We start from the raw sequence: 21,262 nt of genomic DNA on the forward strand, positions 1-21,262 counted from the left end.
ATGAGAGGCTGATTATACATTAGTATTCACTCCTCTCACGCACGGCTAAAGGCAAAGAAGTCAACCCGCCTGCCTGTAAGAGTTCTGGATGCAATAGGCATGGGGAGATGTGGAGCTCACCTGCTCTGCCTCCTCCAGCCTCCCTCCTTCTCCAGCCACCCTCCACTGTCACCCCAACATAGGGGAGCTCCTCATAAGAGTTCACGTGAGAAAACGGGTCTGCTAATTGTTTCTTTCTGTTAAAACCCATTTAAGCAAGGTATCTATTTATTGATTTTAAAGACCTTAAAATTTGTATTAAGGAGGGCACCTGGGTGGCTCAGATGGTTAAGCATCTGCCTTCGGCTCAGGTCATGATCCCGGGGTCCTGGGATCGAGTCCCGCATCGGGCTCCCTGCTGGGCGGGGAGCCTGCTTCTCCCTCTGCCTCTGACTCTCATGAATAAATAAATAAATAAAACATTTAAAAAAAACAAAAGAGACCATCTTCATAAAAAAAAAAAATTTGTATTAAGGAAATTTTCAGCTGGGCTAAACATAGTCTTAAGTTGTGGGACCGCTTTGCAAAGTGAGGTATTCTAATCATTACCAACACTCAAATGTTATCCAACACTCAAATGGCTTATACTGTATGGGAAAATTTTTATTTTAGTTTTTTAAATGAACGCAGCATAAAACTACACTAAAGGGATGTCAAATAATCCTTAAATAGAGGTAGAACACTGGGAGAGAACCCAGCCCAGCCCCTTGAAAAAGGCAGCAGCACCAACTTTCCTTCCAGTGGCCTTTCCTTCCCCAAGTTCCCAACTCAGCTCAGCTGACAAGCTAACTACTGAAACATATTTAAACAGCTGCTGTATCATACATTGCTGTGGGGAGTATGAATTGGTACAATTTGGGAAGTCAGTCTGGCAATATATATCAAAACTGAGAAATGCAGAAATCTTTTTATCCAGAAATTCTACTTCTAGGAATTCAACTTACAGATATTTATGTGCAGACTGACACATATGCAAAACTAGTTATCACAGCCTTATTTGTAAGAGCAAAGAGGAAGGGGCGCCTGGGTGGTACAGTTGGTTAAGTGACCGACTCTTGGTTTTGGCTCAGGTCATGATCTCATGGTCTTGAGGTCGAGCCTTGTGTCAGGCTCTAGGCCCAGCTTGGAGTCTGCTTAAGATCCTCTTTCCCTTTCACTCTGCCCCTTCCTCCCTTTCATGCTCTTTCTCTCTAAAACAAATAAATAAATCTTAGGAAAAAAAAAAAAAAAGGAGGAAAGAGGAAAACAACTCAAAAGGGAGACTAGTTCAAATTCATAGAAATTGAAAAACAGTGATGGTTTCCAGGAGAGGGAATTGGGAAGGTGCTATCCAATTAGTAGAGAGTTTCAGTTTTGCAAGATGAGAAGTTCCGGAGATTGGTTACACAATAATGTGAATATACTTAACAGTGCTGAACTGTACACTTAAAAATGGTTAAGATGAGGGATGCCTGGGTGGCTCAGTCAGTTGAGTGACTGACTGAGATATATTATATTTTTTGAGAAAGAGAGCAAGGCTGAAGTGGGGCTTGATCTCATGACCCTGAGATCTTGATTTGAGCTGAAATCAAGATCTCATGACCCTGAGATATTGATCTGAGCAGAAATCAAGAGTTGGATGCTTAACCGACTGAGTCACCCAGGTGCCCCTCCCTCCATCATTTTTAAAACCCAACTGGTGGCATCCCTGACACACTGTTCTGCATTTTGCTGTTGTTACTTATAGTATATTGTTCCATACTGGTATACAAATTATATGATTACATAATATTCCTTTACATAGATATATTAAAATTTAACTAGTCTCCCTTTTTAATTCTTAATTGTGATGAAATATACATAACACAAAATTTATCATCTTAACCATTTTTTTAAAGATTTTTAAAAAATTTATTTGAGAGAGAGTGCACATGAATGGGGGAGGGGCAAAGGAAGAGGAAGAGAGAGAATCTCAAGCAGACTCCACACCAGCACAGAGCCCCACGGGGCGGGTGGTGCGAGTGCACTGGGCACTGGGCGTGGAGACTGCTTAAGATTCCCTCCCTCCCAGGGTGTCTGGGTGGCTGAGTCAATTAAGTGGCTACCTTCAGCTCAGGTCATAATCCTGGGGTCCTGGGATCGAGCCCCCAATTGGGCTTCCCTGCTCAGCAGGGAGTCTGCTTCTCCCTATGCCCCTCCACTCACTCATGCATGCTCTCTCTCTCAAATAAAATGTTTTAAAAAAAAAAATTCTCTCCCTTCCTCTCCCTCTGCCCCTCCCCCCACCCCACTCATACCCTTTCTCAAAAAATACAATAAAGTAAAAAGAATGGAGGGAGATATATTTGCTAAATAAAAATTCCCCCATTGTGCCTCTGTTGACAATCCTTCAACAGAGACAGAAAGACACACACACACACACACACACACACACTATTCTTTCATTAATTCATTCCTCATTCAGTAAGCCAGCACCAGGCACTATTAGGTGTTGTGGATATAAAATGAAAAAATCAGTTGCATTTCTATACACTAAAAATGAGACAGAAGAAAGAGCAACTAAGGACTCGATCCCATTTACAATTGTACCAAAAACCATAAGATACCTACGAATAAACCTAACCAAAGAAGCAAAGGATCTGTACTCAGAAAACTATAGAACACTCATGAAAGAAATTGAGGAAGACGCAAAGAAATGGAAAAACATTCCATGCTCATGGACTGAAAGAACAGATATTAAAATGTCTATGCTACCTAGAGCAATCTATACATTCAATGCAATCCCTATCAAAATACCATCAATTTTTTTTCCACAGAGCTGGAACAAATAATCCTAAATTTGTATGGAACCAGAAAAGATCCCGAATAGCCAGAGGAATGTTAAAAAAGAAAACCAAAGCTGGTAGCATCACAATCCAGACTTTAAGCTCTATTACAAAGCTGTAATCATCAAGACAGTATGGTGGTACTGGCATAAAAACAGACATGTAGATCAACGGGACAGAATAGAAAACCCAGAAATGGACCCTCAGCTCTATGGTCAACTAATCTTCGACAAAGTGGGAAAGAATATCTAATGCAAAAAAGACAGTCTCTTCAACAAATGGTATTGGGAAAACTGGACAGCCACATGCAGAAGAATGAAACTGGACCATTTCCTTATACCATACACAAAGATATGCTCAAAATGGATGAAAGATCTAAATGTGAGACAGGAATCCATCAAAATCCTAGAGGAGAACACAGGCAGCAACCTCTGTGACCTTGGCCGCAGCAACTTCTTGCTAGACACGTCTCCAAAAGCAAGGGAAACAAAGACAAAAATGAACTATTGTGACTTCATCAAGATAAAAAGCTTTTACACAGCAAAGGAAACAGTTGACAAAACCAAAAGACAATCCACAGAATGGGAGAAGATATTTGCAAATGTCTTATCAGGTAAAGGGCTAGTATCCAAAGTCTAAGAACTTATCAAACTCAACACCAAAGAACAAATAACCCAATCAAGAAATAGGCAGATGACATGGGCAGACAGGTCTCCAAAGAAGACATACAGATGGCCAACAGACACATGAAAAAGTTCTCAACATCACTTGGCATCAGGGAAATACAAATCAAAACCTTAATGAGATACCACCTCACACCAGTCAGAATGGCTAAAATTAACAAGTCAGGAAACGACAGATGTTGGCAGGGATGTGGAGAAAGGGGAACCCTCCTACACTGTTGGTGGGAATGCAAGCTGGTGCAGCCACTCTGGAAAACAGTATGGAGGTTCCTCAAGAAGTTAAAAATAGAGCTACCCTATGACCCAGCAATTGCACTACTGGGCATTTACCCCAAAGATATAAATGTAGTGATCCAAAGGGCACCTGAACCCCAATGTTTATAGCAGCAATGTCCACAATAGCCAAACTATGGAGGGAGCCCAGATGTCCACTGACAGATGAATGGATAAAGAAGATGTGGTATATATACATTACTCAGTCATCAAAAAAATGAAATCTTGCCATTTGTAACAACATGGATGGAACTAGAGGGTATTATGCTAAGCAAAATAAGTTAATCAGAGAAAGACAATTATCATATGATCTCACTCATATGTGGAATCTAAGAAACAAAAGAGAGGAGCATAGGGGAAGAGAGGAAAAAATAAAATGAAATCAGAGAGGGAGACAAATGATAAGAGACTCTTAATCATAGGAAACAAACTGAGGATTGCTGGAGGGATAGGGTAACTGGGAGATGGACATTAAGGAGGGCATGTGATGTAATGAGCACGGGGTATTATATAAGACAGATGAATCACTGACCTCTACTTCTGAAACTAATAATACATTGTATGTTAATTAATTGAATTTAAATTTAAAAAAGGGAAAAAAGGAAAATAAAATAAAAAGATCAAAAGTATTATTCTAATAGCAGTTAAAACATTCAAAAGTCTAGGTTGGTTCTATAAATATTGAGCTATTAAGAGGTAATGTGGAAAGTCTTCTGGCTCCACATCTATATAAACAGAGGTTTCATAACCAAATATTCCTTTAATGCAATTTCTGCCACATGAATGGAAAATGCTAGATACCTAGGTCTATGTAGCGGGAAAATAAGTTTTTTTTACATAGAATGTATCCTACCTATTTGCTTTATACAGGGTAGATAAATCCAGTGTGTTGGCTTAAATCTCTTAAATTGAATTTAGAACCCTTTGAAATGGTTTGAATAGTGTCCCCCCGCAACCAAATTTACATCCATCCAAAATCTGTAAATGGGACCTTATTTGAAAACAGGGTCTCTGCAGAGATAATCAATTTAAGATGAGGTCTTACTGGATTAGGGTGGGCCCTACATCCAAGCCCAATATGATGGGTGTCCTTTAGGAAGAGGGAAATGTGGACAGAGAGATTCACAGGGAGAATGCCATGGGACAACAGCGTTGGAGACTGGAGTGACAGGTCTGTAAGCCAAGGACTGAGGACAACCACCAGAAGCAGTAAGAGGCAAGGAAGGATCCTCCCCTAGAGCTTTCCGAGAGAGAATGGCCATGCCCATACCTTGATTTTAGACTTCAAACCTCCAGAACTATGACAGAATAAACTTCTCTTGTTTGAAGCCACCCTGTTTGTGGTACTCTGTTATATTACAGCAGCCCCCTGAAACTCATATACCCCACCCACCTCAACTTTCCCCATCCCTTTTCTCTCTTTCCTATTCTATTCCCCCCCAAATTATAGTTTTTTTCTGATCAAATATAGGAAAAGAATGGCACTGTACTTTAAACATCTAGAACATTTTATAATAGACATCTGACGTTATGTATTATAAATGGCTCTTAGTGTTCATTTCTATAATCCTTTCAGGGTATAATCACTAAGAGTTAATTCAATATATATTTTATCTCTCAGCCATAACTTAGCCAAAATTTATTTTCAAACTAAGTGTCAATTTACTAAGACTCACATGGCATACTGAATCAAACAAGTGAAGGTAGTTCAATCAAATTTTTATTAAAAAATTATCCTGATGTAGCAATAAAGTCACGTTGAATTTTGTAAAATCTCAATTTTATTCAATAAATTTAGTTTCCAATATTTATGGTATTCTTTTATCATACTTTTACCATACCACTACATTCTTCAAAGATCACTGTTAGAAAGTCATATGATAAACAAAATCAAGATAAAAATGCTTGTAGAGAAAAGGCATTTATTTTATGTATGAAGTAGGTATGTTCCTCAGTTCATACCTTGCTTTCCCAGAACCTGTTAGTATAATAATGGAGCCAATATCCCAACCAAGGAATAGAATTATTTGCATGTTAAAGAACAGAAGCTCTGGATCCCTGCCAGTTCTTACACTGGACTGGACTGGAGAACAAATATATTAACACACTGTTCTATGAAATGAATTCTCAAAAAAGAACGAGGTCAGGTCCACTATTTCCAAAGAGAACGAAGGACAACTGAATAAAATCTGAAAGAAAACTTCTCTGGTTCTAACTGAATTTTTAAAATTCTTGTTAAAAACCAAAGCCAAAGATTATCACCTACCACACACACACACACACACACACTTTTTTCTCTCTTTCTAACATATCATCAATAAACCTCCCCCAAAAGTTATAGACTAGTATTGATCGAGACAGTTCACATCTAAAAGAGAAAATAAAAGCAATATGAACCCATCAGAAATTCCTTAAAAACAGTGACGATAAGGCCATTATACTGACTCACAAAACAGAATTATGTGGGGAAGGAAGGTTGCTTAATATATGACCACAAGAGCTCACCTTTCTAAGTTCAAAAAAAATTATGCCTGAAAGTTCATGTCACAAACTGTTTTACCATTCAATGCTTCATTTTTCTTATTTATAAAATATGGATATTATTGCTGCTGCTCAAATATAAAGTGAAAATGAGTGCTATATAATTGATAGAAGCACAGAAGTCCTGGGTAACTGGATTACATGGCAGTTGAAGTCACTTTTGGAATCACTATTAAGTTAGAGAGTCATATTTCTACTGTGTCATGTAAGGTCAGGTATTCTAAGATGAATAGTCAAGACTAAAGAGTGACTCCTCCCCACCAAAAAAAGTGAAAGAATTTCACATACCTCAAGAACTGTGGCTATTACTAGCCCATAGTGGAGGCAGACTGGGTCCATCCAAAGTTAGGGGATAGCAGAGCAAATGGGGCAAGATAGAAGGGGACGAGGATATTAATTAAAGGTGGCCGTGAGAAAGCAGGTACTGATTAATGGAGGGGAAGCTGGCTGGTGAGGAAGAAGCAAGCAAGGGGGAGATTAACTAAAAGAAACTGGAGAGAGGGCTACTCTAATAGAGATACTCGATCCATCCCCTACCTCCACCCTTACCCATCCTATTCAAACTCCCAGAAGCAGGGCCCAGACATTTAGGAAAAGCTCCCTATTCCACTTCTAGGTATTTATCTGAAGAAAAGAAAAACACTAACTGGAAAAGACATGTGACCTCCATGTTCACTGCAGCAGTTTATACATTAACCAAGATATGGAAACAACCTGTGCTCATCAATGAATGAATGGATAAAGAAAACACACACACACACACACACACACACACACACACATGCACACACACACACACAAACATGGAGGAATATTATTCAGCCATAAAAAAAAAAGTGAAGTCTTGCCATTTGCAACAATATGGATAGACCTTGAGGGTTTTATGCTAAGTAAAATAAGTCAGAGAAAGACAAATACTGTATGATCTTTTTTATATGTGGAATCTTTTTAAAAAGCAAGCAAACAAACGTCAAGCTCATAGACACAGAAAACAGACTGGTGGTTGCCAGAGGGCTGTGGGAGTGGGGAGGGTGAATGGGTGAACTGTTTTTGTTTGTTTTGTTTTTCAGTTTAAATAAATTGTTAAATTTTTTTTAAAAAACCATAGTCATGTGTTATTACCAGATACCCCAAAAAAGCCCTTAATGTGAAAGACAGAAAATAGAAAAATAAAGGACCTGGAGGAAACAAACACATGAAAAAGAAAACTTCAAAAGAGACCAGCATTAATACACTGAGGTAAGAGATGATGATGACGATGATGGCAATATAACCATGAGATAAAAACAAGATGCTTAAAAAAAAAAAAAAAAAGGAACACTTAGAGAAGAAAAATGAACTGTTGGAAATCACCATGTTAGTAAAAATAAAAATCTTAATAGAAAGATTGGGAGATAAAGTTGGGGAAATCTTCTGGAAGGTAGATAAAGAGTTGAAAAACAGGAGAGAAAAGATTTGAACATGAGAGGGCCATTCCACAAAGTCTAACATTCAAATAATAGAAGTTCCAGAAAAAAGAACAGAGGAAAAGAAGTCAAAGAAATAATTAACATCTAAAGATGTAAATTACCAGATTGACAGGGAACATCCAATAACCAGTACAGTGGATGAAAATACCCACATCAAGGCATACATACTCACAAAGTTTCAGAACAATGCAGCCAAAGAGAAGATGCTACAAATGTTCAGAAAGAAAAAAATAGGAAACAAAGGTAAGGAATCAGATTGGCTTTGGACAATAGCTACAGAAAGTTAAAAGATGGCAGAGTTACGGTTTCAAAATCCTGAAAAGGAACTATTTCCAACCTGGAATTCTCTACCCAAATTATTCATCAGTTGTGACAGTAGAAAAAATATTTTCAGGTGTGCAACATCTCAAAAAACAAACCTCTTGTTTGCAGGAAGCTGGATATGTGCTTGCCAAATAAGGGGAAAAACCAAGAAAGAGAAAACTATGATATAAGAAACTGGGAATGCAAATCCAGAGACAGGCAAAAGGAATTCCCCGGAAGACAGGAAAGGGAGGTCCCAGGATGTGAGCTGCACACTAGACATACTGGATAACCAGTCCAAATTGGAGTAAGTTAGGGATTTTCCAGAGAAACTGTCCAAAAAGATGAAATTGACAGAATAGCATCTGAATGACTTGAGAACTCTAAAACTGACAAGAAGTTTGGGGTTGAATTAGTGATCATTTCAGAGAAAAGTAAGCAAAGGAAAAACAAAACAAAAAACAAAAAAACAAAATTTACTAACTCTAGGGAAAACACTGTGTAGGAAAGTAAAAGTAAACACAATTTTAGTATATGGCTCAGCTATGAACAAATTATATCTTCATAATTTTAAAAATCTCTGAATATTGATATAATAAAAAATATAATAAAAAAATACAACCTAGAAAGATTACTTTTTAAGGTATTACTTAAAAATAGGATGAAGGTTAACTTTTTCTAAAAAATGTATAATTTCTGAATATAAAATAATGTATGTAATTCTAGTGAATTAAAATAATACTAAACAACCCAGAAAAGAAAATCACCCAAAATTCCACTATCCAGAGATAAGAAGACACTATTAAAAATTTTGTAGTATATCTTCCAATGATTTTTCTATGTGTATAAAGATAAATTTTCAAGCCAAAAAGCAATGATACTTAACATACTGTGTTATACCATTTGAAGTTTAATATATCAAATTGTTATCATCAAATATGCTTCTACCTTATTTTTAATGCTATAATACTTTATTACATATAAGTCCTATAGCTTAGTTAATTCCCTAATGCTGGGTACTGGCTATTTATTACAGAAAGTGCTAGAAAAATAAGTACACAAACAAAGAACTATGGGGTTTCTGATCTAAAAACTATGGTAACTTTCTTAAAACAAAGAGTAAAAATGTTTCTATTTACAAATGTTAAGTTACCAAAACAAGTAAGTTAAAAGCACAAAAATGTATTTTAGGAAGTAATGGAACTGCTGTATATCTTGATTGTGATGCTGGTTATATAACTGCATATGTCTGTCAAAAACTCATAGACTATAAACTACAAGGGGTAAATTTTACTGTATGCAAATTATACCACAATAAACCTGACTGAAAAACACATGCACAAATTTAGAAGACATGACTTTCTAATATGTTCTTTTTTTTTTTTAAAGATTTTATTTATTTATTCATGAGAGAGGGAGAGAGAGAGAGAGAGAGAAGCAGAGGGAGAGGCAGGCTCCCAAGGAGCAGGGAGCCCGATGCGGGACTCGATCCCAGGACCCCGGGATCATGACCTGAGCCGAAGGCAGACGCTTAACCATCTGAGCCACCCAGGCGCCCTCTAATATGTTCTTTGAGTCAGTGAAAAAACTCACAGAAATCTAAAAACTTTGATGGATGTAAATAAGTTCTAAATGGATAACAGAGTTCCAAAGAATCAAAAGAGCAGAAACCAATGAAACCTTAGATAAAATAGAAAACAAAGAGAATCAATGAAACCAAAAGAAGCTCTTTAAGAAAATCAATACAATTTATAAACCTCTAGCAAAACTAACCAAAAAAACACCCCAAATTATCAATGTCAGGAGTGAAAGGACATCACTACACATATCACAAAGATTAAAAAAATTAAAGGTATATTATGAGCAATTTTACAAACATAAATTTGACAATTTGAGTGAAAGGACCAATTCCTTGAAAACCACAAACTAACAAACTCATCAAAGATTAAATAACCTGAATAGTATATAACTCTATTAAGGAAATTGATTATATAGTCAAAAATTTCCAGCCCAGGTGGTATCACTGGCATATTCTACTAAACATTTAGAAAGAGAACACCAATTTTAAACAATCTCTTCTAGAAAACAGAAGAGAATACTTCCAAGTTTATTTTTTATTTTATGAGACCAGCATTACTCTGATATCAAAACCAGAAAAATACAAAAGAAAACTACAGATTAATATCCATTAAAATCCTCAACAAATATTAGCAAGTGGACTCCAACAGTATACACCACAACCAAGTAAGAGTTATCACAGGAATGCAAGGTTGGTTCAATATTACAAATCAATCAAAGTAATCCACCATGTTAACAGTCTAAATAAGAAAAACCGTGTGATCATATTGCTATGGTCTGAACAGCTGTGTCCCCCTAAAATCCATATGTTGAAATCCTAACCCTCAAAGGTGATGCTACTTAGTCAATGGGGTCTCTGGGAGGTAATTAGGTCATGAGGGTGTGGCCTCATGAGTGGGATTACTGTTCTCATAAAAGAGATCCGCCAGAGATCCCCAGCCCATTCCACCATGTGAGGGCAGAGTGAGAAGGCCAAGAAAGATGGAGAGAGCCCTCACTAGAAGGTGACCATGCTGGCACCTTGATCTTGGACCTCCCACTCTCCAGAACCATAAGTGATAAATTTCTGTTGTTTATAAGCCACCCAACTTGTGATATTTTGTTATAGCAGCCTGAATGGACTAAGACATATGAATTGATGCACAAAAATATTTAACAAATTTCAATATCCATTCATAATAAAAAAAACTCTTAGTAAACTAAGAATAGAAAGGAACTTCTTCAATGTAACAAAGTGTTTCTACACCAAACCTATAGCTAACATAATATTTAGTAGTAATTATATATTAATGCCTCCCCCATAAGATTCAGAACAAGGCAAGGATATCAAATTTCCTTTCTTATTTCACAATATTCTGGAAGTTCAATAATGCAAGGAAAAAAAAGACATATAGGTTGGAAAGGGAGCTAAAACTGTTCATATTCCAATGGCATGAATATCTATGTAGACTATCCCAACTAATCTACAAAAAGCTCTCATTATTCAAGGGGCATATGTACCCTGATTTTTATAGCAGCATTAGCAACAATAGCCAAAATATGGAAAGAGCCCAAATGTCCATCAACTGATGAATGGATAAAGAAGATATGGTGTGTGTGTGTGTGTGTGTGTGTGTGTGTGTGTGTGTGTGTGTGTATGTATATATATATATATATATATATATATATGATGGAATATTACTCAGCCATCAAAGAGAGTGAAATTTTGCCATCCAATGACATGGATGGAACTAGAGTGTATTATGCTAAGTGAAATAAGTCAGTCAGAGAAAGACAAAGACTATATATTTTACTCATGTGGAATTTAAGAAAGAAAATAGATGAAGATATGGGAAGAAAAAAAAAGAGGAAAGCAAAGCATAAGAGACTAACTATTGAGAATAGACTAAAGGTTGATGGAGGAAGGTGGGTGGACGATGGGCTAAATGGGTGATGAGTATTAAGGAGGGCACTTGCTATGATGAACACTGGGTGTTATATGTAAGTGATGAATCACTAAATTCTACTCCTGAAACCAATATGACACTATATGTTAACTAACTGGAATTTAAATAAAAATTTGAAACAAAACAAAAAAACTCTCATTATTAATGTGAGTTTAATAAAGTTGAAGGATATAAAGTCAACACACAAAATATCAATCTTTTTTTATACTAGAAATGAACAAGAGGAAATCAAAAAATGTTTAAATCCTATTTACAATAGTTCAAAAAATATACTCAGATATAAATGTAAAACACATAGATGGGATCTGTATGCTAAAAACTCTAAAACATTGATGGAAGAGATCACAGAAGGCCAAAATGAAATGAATATCATGTTTGTGGACTGAAAGATTCAACAAAGTAAAGAGCTAATTCTCCCACAAATTAATCTACAAATATAATGTAATTCCAATCGATATTACAGGAAATTTTTCAGATACAGATAATAGATTCTAAAATTTATAAAGAAAGGCCAACAAACTAGAATAGCCAAAATAACTTTGAAAAAGAAGAATAAAGTTGGAGGAATCACACTACCCGATTTAAAAACTCACTATAAAGCTACAGTAATCAAAATGGTGTGGTACTGGTGAAGGACAGACACAAAGATCAACGGAACAGAAAGAAAGGCTAAAAATAGACCACACAAATATGGCTAAGCGAGTTTTGACAAAGGTGCAAAGTCAATCCCATGGAGGAAAACAAAATAGTCTTTTCAACAAACAAAATTACAAAAATATGAAATCTCAACCCATACCTTATAGAACTAATTCAAAATGGATCAGAGAGCTAAATGTAAAACTTACAACTACAAAACTTCTAAGAAAACTTAGAACATCCATGACCTGGGGCTAAGCATGTCTTAGACATGACAGAAAAAGCACAATCCATAAAAGAAAAAAAATCAGTAAATTGGACTTCATCAAAATTTAAACCTTTTGCTCAGCAAAAGATATGTTAAGGGGATAAAAAGACTGGGGGAAAATATATACAATCACATAGCCAACAAAGGATTTGTATCTTTGTATCCAGAATATATAAAGAACTTTAAAAACTCAGCAGTAACATAACAAGCCACCCAATTAAAACTAGGCAAAAAACTTGGATACTTCACCAAAGAGGATATAAGGATGACAAATGACTATGACAACATGTTCAACCATCATTAGTGATTAGGGAAATACAAATTAAAACCATATGAGCAACCAGTAAACACTTATTAGAATGACTAAACTTAAAAATACTGAGAATACCAAGTTTTGGCAAGGATGCAAAAAAATTGGAACTTGGAGATACTGCTGATGGGAATGTGGAAAGGTGAGCCATTCTGGAAACAGTTTGGCAGTTTCCCATAAAATTAAAAATACACTTACCATATGACACAGGAATATGGGTATTTACCTAGAGCAAGGATCAGCAAACGTTTTCTGTAAAGGGCCAGCCAGTAAATACTTTAAGCTTTGCAGGCCACATATGTCTCTGCTGCATATTCTTTTTTTGTTGTTGATTTTTACAAACATTTACAAATGTAAAAGCCACTCTTAGCTCATAGGGCCATATAAAAACAGAAAAATGTGGCCCATGGGGCATAGTTTGTTTTCTCCTATTCCAGACAAAGGGGAACTTACAGAACACAGAAACCTGTACATGAATATTTATACTGGCTTTATTCATAATTGCTAAAAACTGGAAACAACCCAAAAGTCCTTTAACAGCTGAATGGATATAAACTGTGGTACATCCATTCAATGGACTACTACTCAGCAAAAGAAAAGAACATTCTAATGATACATGCAACAACTTGGGTGACTTTCAAAAGTATGCTGAGAGAAAGAGGTCCATCTCAAAAGGTTCCATTTATATGACATTCTCAAAAAGACAAAATTATAGTGAAAGAGAACAGATCAGGGGTTGCCAGGGGGCTAGAGGCAGGGGGCAAATGTGATTACCAAGGATAATGCTTATTGCAGCATGGCAGATCTACAAATGGATTTTTGCTCTGGTTTTTCTCCTTTCTTTATATTGTTCTGCTTCTCCACATTTTTGGCATTTGACTTATTACTTTTATAATTCAGGGAGTTCTCCCCTCCCCCCAGAACAAAGTAATAATGAAAGATTTTACTAATGTACTACATTCTTACTTGTTTCTTAAATGTCCATTTTCTCACATTCACCAACAACCTCTCCCCCAAAGTAGCCTGGGCCAAATTTATTTTTTTAAACCACTGAGAACTGAAGTAGCTAAGATTTACATCTTAGGTTTCTTTTGCTAGTATGTTCCAATAAAAGTACTTCTTTACTCTTTGCAAAGTCCTCAATTTGCTCAGTTTGTTTTCCCAACCTTTTAAATAGCTTCTTTCATTTACCTACAGAACACTATACTAAATTCAGAGATCAGAATTTAAATCAAAGGTACTTTAATTTGATTCTACTGGGACAGTTTAAGCAACAGAAATCAGTAGTATCTGCCTCAGGTTCCTGAAATGAGTAAGTGGAAGAAGGGAAATTCACACTTCTAAAGATTACACCAAATTGCCAGGAAATAAGTGTGCAATGTAGGTACTTCTTTGCTTTGCTACTAGAGCTTTAAATAGCCTTAGAATCTGACCATTAAAAATGGTAGGGGTTTGGGGCACCTGGGTGGCTCAGTCGTTAGGCGTCTGTGTTCGGCTCAGGTCGTGATCCCAGGGTTCTGGGATCAAGCCCTGCACTGGGCTCTCTGCTCAGCGGGGAGCCTGCTTCTCCCTCTCCTACTCCCCCTGCTTGTGTTCCTTCTCTCGCTTTGTCTCTGTCAAATAAATAAAATTTTTAAAAATGGTAGGGGTTTTGATTTTAATGAAGTTTAGAATTAGAAATGAATTTAGAGATATGTGAATCCAAATTCCTCCCTTCACAGATATTTTATATCAAATACAAGAAACAGAACTCTGAGGCTGCTTCTTACCTGACCGAATTAGTCGTAAAGAAAAACATACAGATGATAATATAATTAATTTACATCACCTCCTGCTCACTATCCCCCAAAGCACTTATTGCTGTATTCATTCATTCAACTATTTTATTCTCTTCATAGAGAAACAGGGTTCTAACACTGTGGGGGACATGAAAGTTTACTGGGACGCCATCCCAAAGAAATTAACTCATGGAAGTCAACTATAGGAGCTTGGCAGGTAGAAAAAAGAGAGAAAGCACAAGGTAAGGGAAATGAGAAATGAAAGAAACTGAAACAGAGAACATTTTAAATAGCACAGGCAATTCTGCCTGCCTTCCCAGCCCCCAGATATATGCCCTGGAGTAAGCCTGAGACCAGAATCATGACTCTGCTGTTCCTTGTCATTTTCACCTCTCGTGTGCCTGGCGTCGTGCCAGCATCTCACTCACCAGCATCTCAATGAGCTGTATTTTAGTTTTTTAAAAGATATATTTTCTCCCATCTGAAACTTAAACTTTCCAACTGATGTAACATGATCCCTGCCCGCAAGCTGTTTGCTCACTTATTGAGAATAAAAGACACACTGGGGAATAATGCATCATCTATGAAAATACGTACCACAGGCGGTAGGAGAAGAAGAAATTGTTGTGAGCTAACACATTAAGGGAGGAGACACCAAAGACATGGGGGAACAGGGCCTGCGTGGACACCTTCTGGAACAGATAGCTGGGACTGGGAACAATGAAAAATAAGGCTATTATCTGTAAATACGAGGTCAGGTGACAGAGACACTTTTAAAAGTCAAATAATAGAATTTAGGCCAGGAAATATAAAATTCCTTTTTTGTCACCAAGCAGGTGACAAAAGTGAGGGAAGTGGCATCCTCTCTGAGAGGAGGAAGCAGTGGGATTGTGTTAAAACAGACAGTGCATGCCCCACCCTGAAAGAGGGCAACTCCTGCCCAGCCCCAGTCTCTTGCTGATATCTGGGAGCATGGACCCAGATTACCATATCCTCCAACTTTCTAAGTGTAACTGGAAATGCGAGCATTTTTAGGAAAGTTAAAGAAAGAGGACATTAACCCTGGAGGAAGTTTCCTCCTGAGCAAACAGGAAGGAATGGAATCCAAACAAAGGGACATTCTGCACTGTAACTGGAAGAATAAAGGAAAGGAATACCAAAAGGTAAGACTGCACAGCAGGCTTGGGCCAGTTCACTAGAGCACCAGAATTTTGAATATTATCTTATAAACCCCAAAAAGCCCGCAGGGAAAAGGAACTGGCAGTATGCTGGATGGAGGGAAGGAATGAAAGGCTGGTGGGGATGGAGGAGAGTAGTTGTTTGTTAAATGAGGGGTGTTGTTTTAGGATGAGAATGTCTGTAGTATCTTTATATCCTAGAAGACAAGGGCAAAGATAGAAGGAGACAGTAATTAGTGAGAAGTGAGAGAGAGGGGATATTAGCTTTGGATAAGAGACTATCTCTGGATGAATGAGGGTGTGAAGAAATTGGGAAGGGGGATAAAGAAAAGGGGAAGAGTCTGCAGAGCCACCCACCAAACCCATGGCAAAGAGGCAATGAGTTAAAAACTGACCTAGGAGCGAGAACTGCTCAGAAAGTTATCACATCTATAGATATCCTAAGTGGTGCTGAGCTAGACAAAATTGGGGATGCCCCTGAAAAATGAAAGAGAAGAAAGCAGATACAAGCACTCACACCAGCCAAGCGCCCAAGAGGTCTTTAGCAAAGAAATCCAGAGTTGGAGCTAATATAGCCTCTGGTTTAAGGCTTGACCATATTCCCAAACTTTGAAATCTAGGATAGCTAAAGAAGAAAGCAATATCAACCGAGAAATTAATTATCCGACATATTAGTAAAATTTGCCAATTTTGAAAAGCTTTCATTCATATTCTCTCAGTTGCTACAGCAGCCCCATAAGGCAGACAAGCCAGGTGTCAGTCTTACTTAAAGCTAAGGATCCAAGAAGATACTGAACAAGGTAATGCCATAAGTAAGCACTATAAATCCGACTGAAATCCAGGTCTGCTGGCCCCTGAAACTGAAGCATAGACAGCCCCTGTCTACTGAGATTACTAAGCATTCAACTAAAAGGGAGGTGTGCTGTGTTTTCATGGTAGAATGAAAACAGCTTGGGTAGAAGACCTTCCTTCAAAGACCAGCGCTGTCCCTTGCGAGCTCTGTCATCCACACTGGACAAATTACTTAGCTTCCACCAGTCTTCATGTTCTCATGTACTTAATGGCACTGATATGAACTCCCTCTGAGAGCTGGTTTCAGTATTTAATACGAAGCCACGTGAAAGCACTTGCTAGAAGGCCTGGCACATCAGGTACTTCAGGTAAGCTTCTCTTCTCACTGGAGGCATTACCAGTTACACATGCTTTGCCCAGAAGTTAGTCTCCTTGCTGCAGAATTCAGTTAAAAAGCTTGGGGAGAGCTCTTCTTTTAACAGTTATATCTTATCAGAAGATAAAGCGTTCCTAAAGGGAGCAGAGAAACTAACGCAAAAAGCGAACGGTAAGTTGAAGAATCTAAGGTCACGAGAAGACATCATTTCAAGATCAGTAGTAAAAGGTTGATGAATGGAAGAACATGACATAGAGAATAGGGGCTAATAACTAGAATACATCGTAGGCAAAGGTGCTTCTCACTGATCAAGTTCAAACCTGAAGTCCATGGAGTCCATATGCAGACTTCAGAGAGTTGTGAACTCCTTGAAACTGTAAAACTGTGAGCATGTGCAAAGGTGCTGTGGTAAGCCCCCAAATGCCCCCCCACCCCCCCCCCAAGGTATCCATGTCACTAGAACCTGTGAATGTTACTCTGTAGGGTAGAAGATGTGATTAAATTAAGGATCTTGAGAGGAGCTTACCCTGGATTATCAGATGGCCCTAAATCAATGACAAATGTCCTTTGTTAACAGACACACAGAGAATAGACATAGAGGAGGCAGCAATGTGTCCCAGAGGCAGAGATTGGAGTGATACAGCCACAGGCCCAGGAATGCCTAGAGCTACCAGAAGCTCGAAGAGGCAATGAATGGCACCTAGTGCCTCTGCAGGGAGTGCGGCCCTGCTGACACCTTGATTTGAACTTGTGGCCTCCAGAAATGTGAACAAATAAATTTCTGTTATCTTACACGCTTCTGAATTAATCTGCTAATGGCAGTCATAGGAAATTAATAAAGGTGCAGTTTTTTTGGGGGGGGAGGCATAACTTTCATTAGATTCTAAGAGCAGTTCTTAGAACCCCAAAAGGTAAAAGAATTATTGCTGTAGGGGATAGAGCAAAACTATCTATAAACAAAGGAACTAGAAATTTTGTAAAAACCTGCAGAACAAGTCACTACTTGGAAAAGGTCCCACAGTCCATAAATGTTGAAATAAGAAAATAATAAGCTGTCCTCTGGCATCTAATCCAATATCCATTTCATTAGCTCTTGGGAGTTTAACCTTACAAATGCATCAAAAGGCAGTGATTCCCAAACAACCATACAGTTTATTAAAAATATAGGTTCCCAGGTTCCATCCCAATGTACTGACTCAGAATGTCCAGGACAGAGGAAAACATACATACATAAAGCTCCTCTGATAATTTAGATGTGCAGACAAATTTGAGAATGACTACTCTAAGGCAGAGGTCAGTAAACTTTTTCTGTAAAGGGTCAGACAGTAATTTTAGGCTATATAGGCCAAGAGGCAAAGTTGAGTATATTACATAGCTATTTACATGACAAATTTGTTTTCCAACATATTTCTATACCTTTTTAATGGACAAAATTCAAAATATAAAGCTGAATACAACTTTTTGCAATATGGGTCCACTAATGAGAAGAATGGTATTCTTTCTTGGGAGGGATAACATCTCACTTAATTAGGGTTCGCAGTGTTTCCTATCATCAGGTTGATTGTAAATGGTCATCTGTAAAAACGAGGAGCTGGAGATTTACACACACACACACACACACACGCAAACAACAACAAAAAAACAAAAACAGGCAATGGGCTGGATGTGGCCCCCCCCCCCACACACACACATGCAAACAACAACAAAAAAACAAAAACAGGCAATGGGCTGGATTTGGCCCAGGTGCTGTGGCTTGGCCAACCACTACAGAAAGATAAAAGGAAGAACTATAACCCCTGCCCTTAAGCAACTGACAAATTAGTTGAAGAGACAGGAAGAGCAAAAGTAAAGCAACAGTGAAATATGTGAAGTGGAAACGTGAATGCTTTATGTCGTAGGGCAGTATGTCCTGTTTCAAGCATGAATAGTCTTTTTTTCATGTCAATAAATACGGCAGATATCTATACAGTAGTTCTTTTATCATTGAGTGAAAATATCCATCACAAAAAGCAACAACAAAACACCTATAATGCTTTTAAGGGATTTATTAATTAAAACAGCAGCTACATATATTTGAAAAAGATTAACACATATTTACAAGACATATTATTTATTCATCCACAGATGGTACTTAATGTGTACATGGATTCTCACCTTGAGAGAACTCTGGAGCACTGCAGCCCAAAGGTTAGGAACCACAATTACAGAGCAGAGGCCAAAGAGGCTCAGACAGAAAGGCACAGTGGAAGCTAGACTAGTGGGTGGAGTAGTGGGATTGTAGCGGTGTGCAGAGGGGGGCAAGGGATCCAAGGAGAGCAAGAGCACCTGGTTCCGGGGATCCCAAACAGACCAGCTGCGGCCACTGGCCACTGACAAAACCCAAAGGCAGAGAAATGAGTGGTGGTGAAATAAGAAACAAATGTATTTCAGTGAGGCCAACACTAAGAAGGCAGTGGACTAGCGTCTCAAAGGCCGTCTCCAAAATGCTGAAAATACCTCTGGTTTCTGCAAGGAAAATACAGGGCAAAGTTGGGTGGGTAACGAGCAGATAGGCAGTGAAGGTTAAATTGATCATCCTCTTGGGGTCAATCGCGGATGGGGTCTCGCTGGCCCAGGGCTGTCCTTGTTGCTTGAGGGGTGGTTCTGGTCCCCATCAGGGGATCCTTTGCCCTCAGGATCTTCCACCTAAGCCAAGAGACAAGCTGGAAAGAAGAACCCAACTAAAAAGTTTAAGGTCAAAATGGAAGCAGCTCAAGTCCTCTTTCAGGATGTCATGAGTTTAGATGAGTAGGTAGAAATTTTCAAGGAAACTGAAGAACAGATTTGAGGGTGTTAAAACACACACACACACACACACACACACACACACACACACACCCCCCACAGGCCCCAAAGGGATGTCACTTAGACCGAGTTCCCAAACCAGTACTTAATATGTAATCTAACTGTAGTTCCAACCTCCCCCAGAAATGTCATCTTAACCTGGTCAGCCAGGCAATTTTTCAATCCACACCAGTGAGTCTGCCACTTGGGTCCTCTCCATCCCCCAAAGAAAGATGAGGTAATCTGTATAAGACATCTTGCCTTAAAAAAAAAAAAAAAAAAAAGACACCTTGCCTTCTCCCCAGAAAGTGGCTTTGCCTGGAACAATCCTTTTCTTTTGCTAATAGCTTTCTTGCCCCTCACCTTCCATAAAATCCTTCAATTTTTGTACATATCCTGGGAACACCTCTCTGCTTGCTAGATGGGGTGCTGCCTGATTCACAAATTGTTTAATAAGGTCAATTAGATCTTCAAATTTGAATTTTGTTATAATATCAGGGCACAGGAAGAATATCAATGAGAGAATGCAGAGGGGCAGGGAGAGCAGCCTTCGTAAATAAGAATTCAGAACAGAATCAAACTATGCGGGCACTGTATCGCTGCCTGTCTCTGCCACCAGAGCCAACATCTAAGTGCTTTCCACGAAATGTATCGAACTCTGCTAAGTGTTGCTGCATTCAATCTCCTCTAAGAATAGTTCCCTAAATATTTGAGTCGTGTAAGTAAATGACCAGGGTTTCATCATGTACTACTCTAAGTGGTTCAAAATCTAGACTTTTCCATCTCAAAAATTTAAGGAGAAAAAAAAAAAACCTGAAAAGCTTTCTCTTGACCCAATTTCTCTCTTGCACCTATCACCCTCCATTCTTTCAGAGCCAAACTTCTGGGAAGTCATACGTTCACATTTCCATTTGACCTCCTCCCATTCATCATTCACCTCCAATGCACTCCAATCCAGTTTCCACTTCTACCACCTCGAAGAAACTGCTCTTGCCAAATGCAGTAGAAGAATAATAAATCAGCTCTCATCTTACAAAACATAAACTGTCAGCAGCAATCCTCCAGCCCCTCCCTTGAAACACTGTTGACTTCTGCCACCACACTCCTGGGGCAGGCATTCCTTCTACTCCTCTAGCCGTTCTCAGAAGCTCCACCATCCCGCTCTCCCCCACCTCAAATGTCGGCATTTCCTCAGTCTGATCCTGGGCCTCTGATCCCTTGGTACTTACAGGCCCTTACAATCTCCATGGGTGATTTCCTCCAGCCCCGGGCTTTAAATACCTACCGTGGGTAACTTCCCAATTTATCTTCCTAGCTCAGTTTCTCCTCTGAGTTCTGGACGGTGTATCCGTGTTTATTGCCGAGCTTCACTTAGATGCTTCTCATCCACGCTAAAGTTTTCTCTTTCCTTTCAACATTGCCTCCTCTCTGAGCTTCCCTATCTACCCAGCAGCTCACACCGAAA

The 21,262-nt window shown here is 38.4% G+C and overlaps 1 protein-coding gene across 3 annotated transcripts in view; it reads right to left on the reverse strand.

Annotated features, from left to right (window-relative positions):
* LPGAT1 (lysophosphatidylglycerol acyltransferase 1) overlaps nucleotides 1-21,262 on the reverse strand; it is a 119,949-nt gene that overhangs the window by 46,151 nt on the left and 52,536 nt on the right. The window lies entirely within an intron of this gene.

This window comes from Zalophus californianus, chromosome 10 (assembly GCF_009762305.2).
Source record: "Zalophus californianus isolate mZalCal1 chromosome 10, mZalCal1.pri.v2, whole genome shotgun sequence".
NCBI lineage: Eukaryota > Metazoa > Chordata > Mammalia > Carnivora > Otariidae > Zalophus > Zalophus californianus.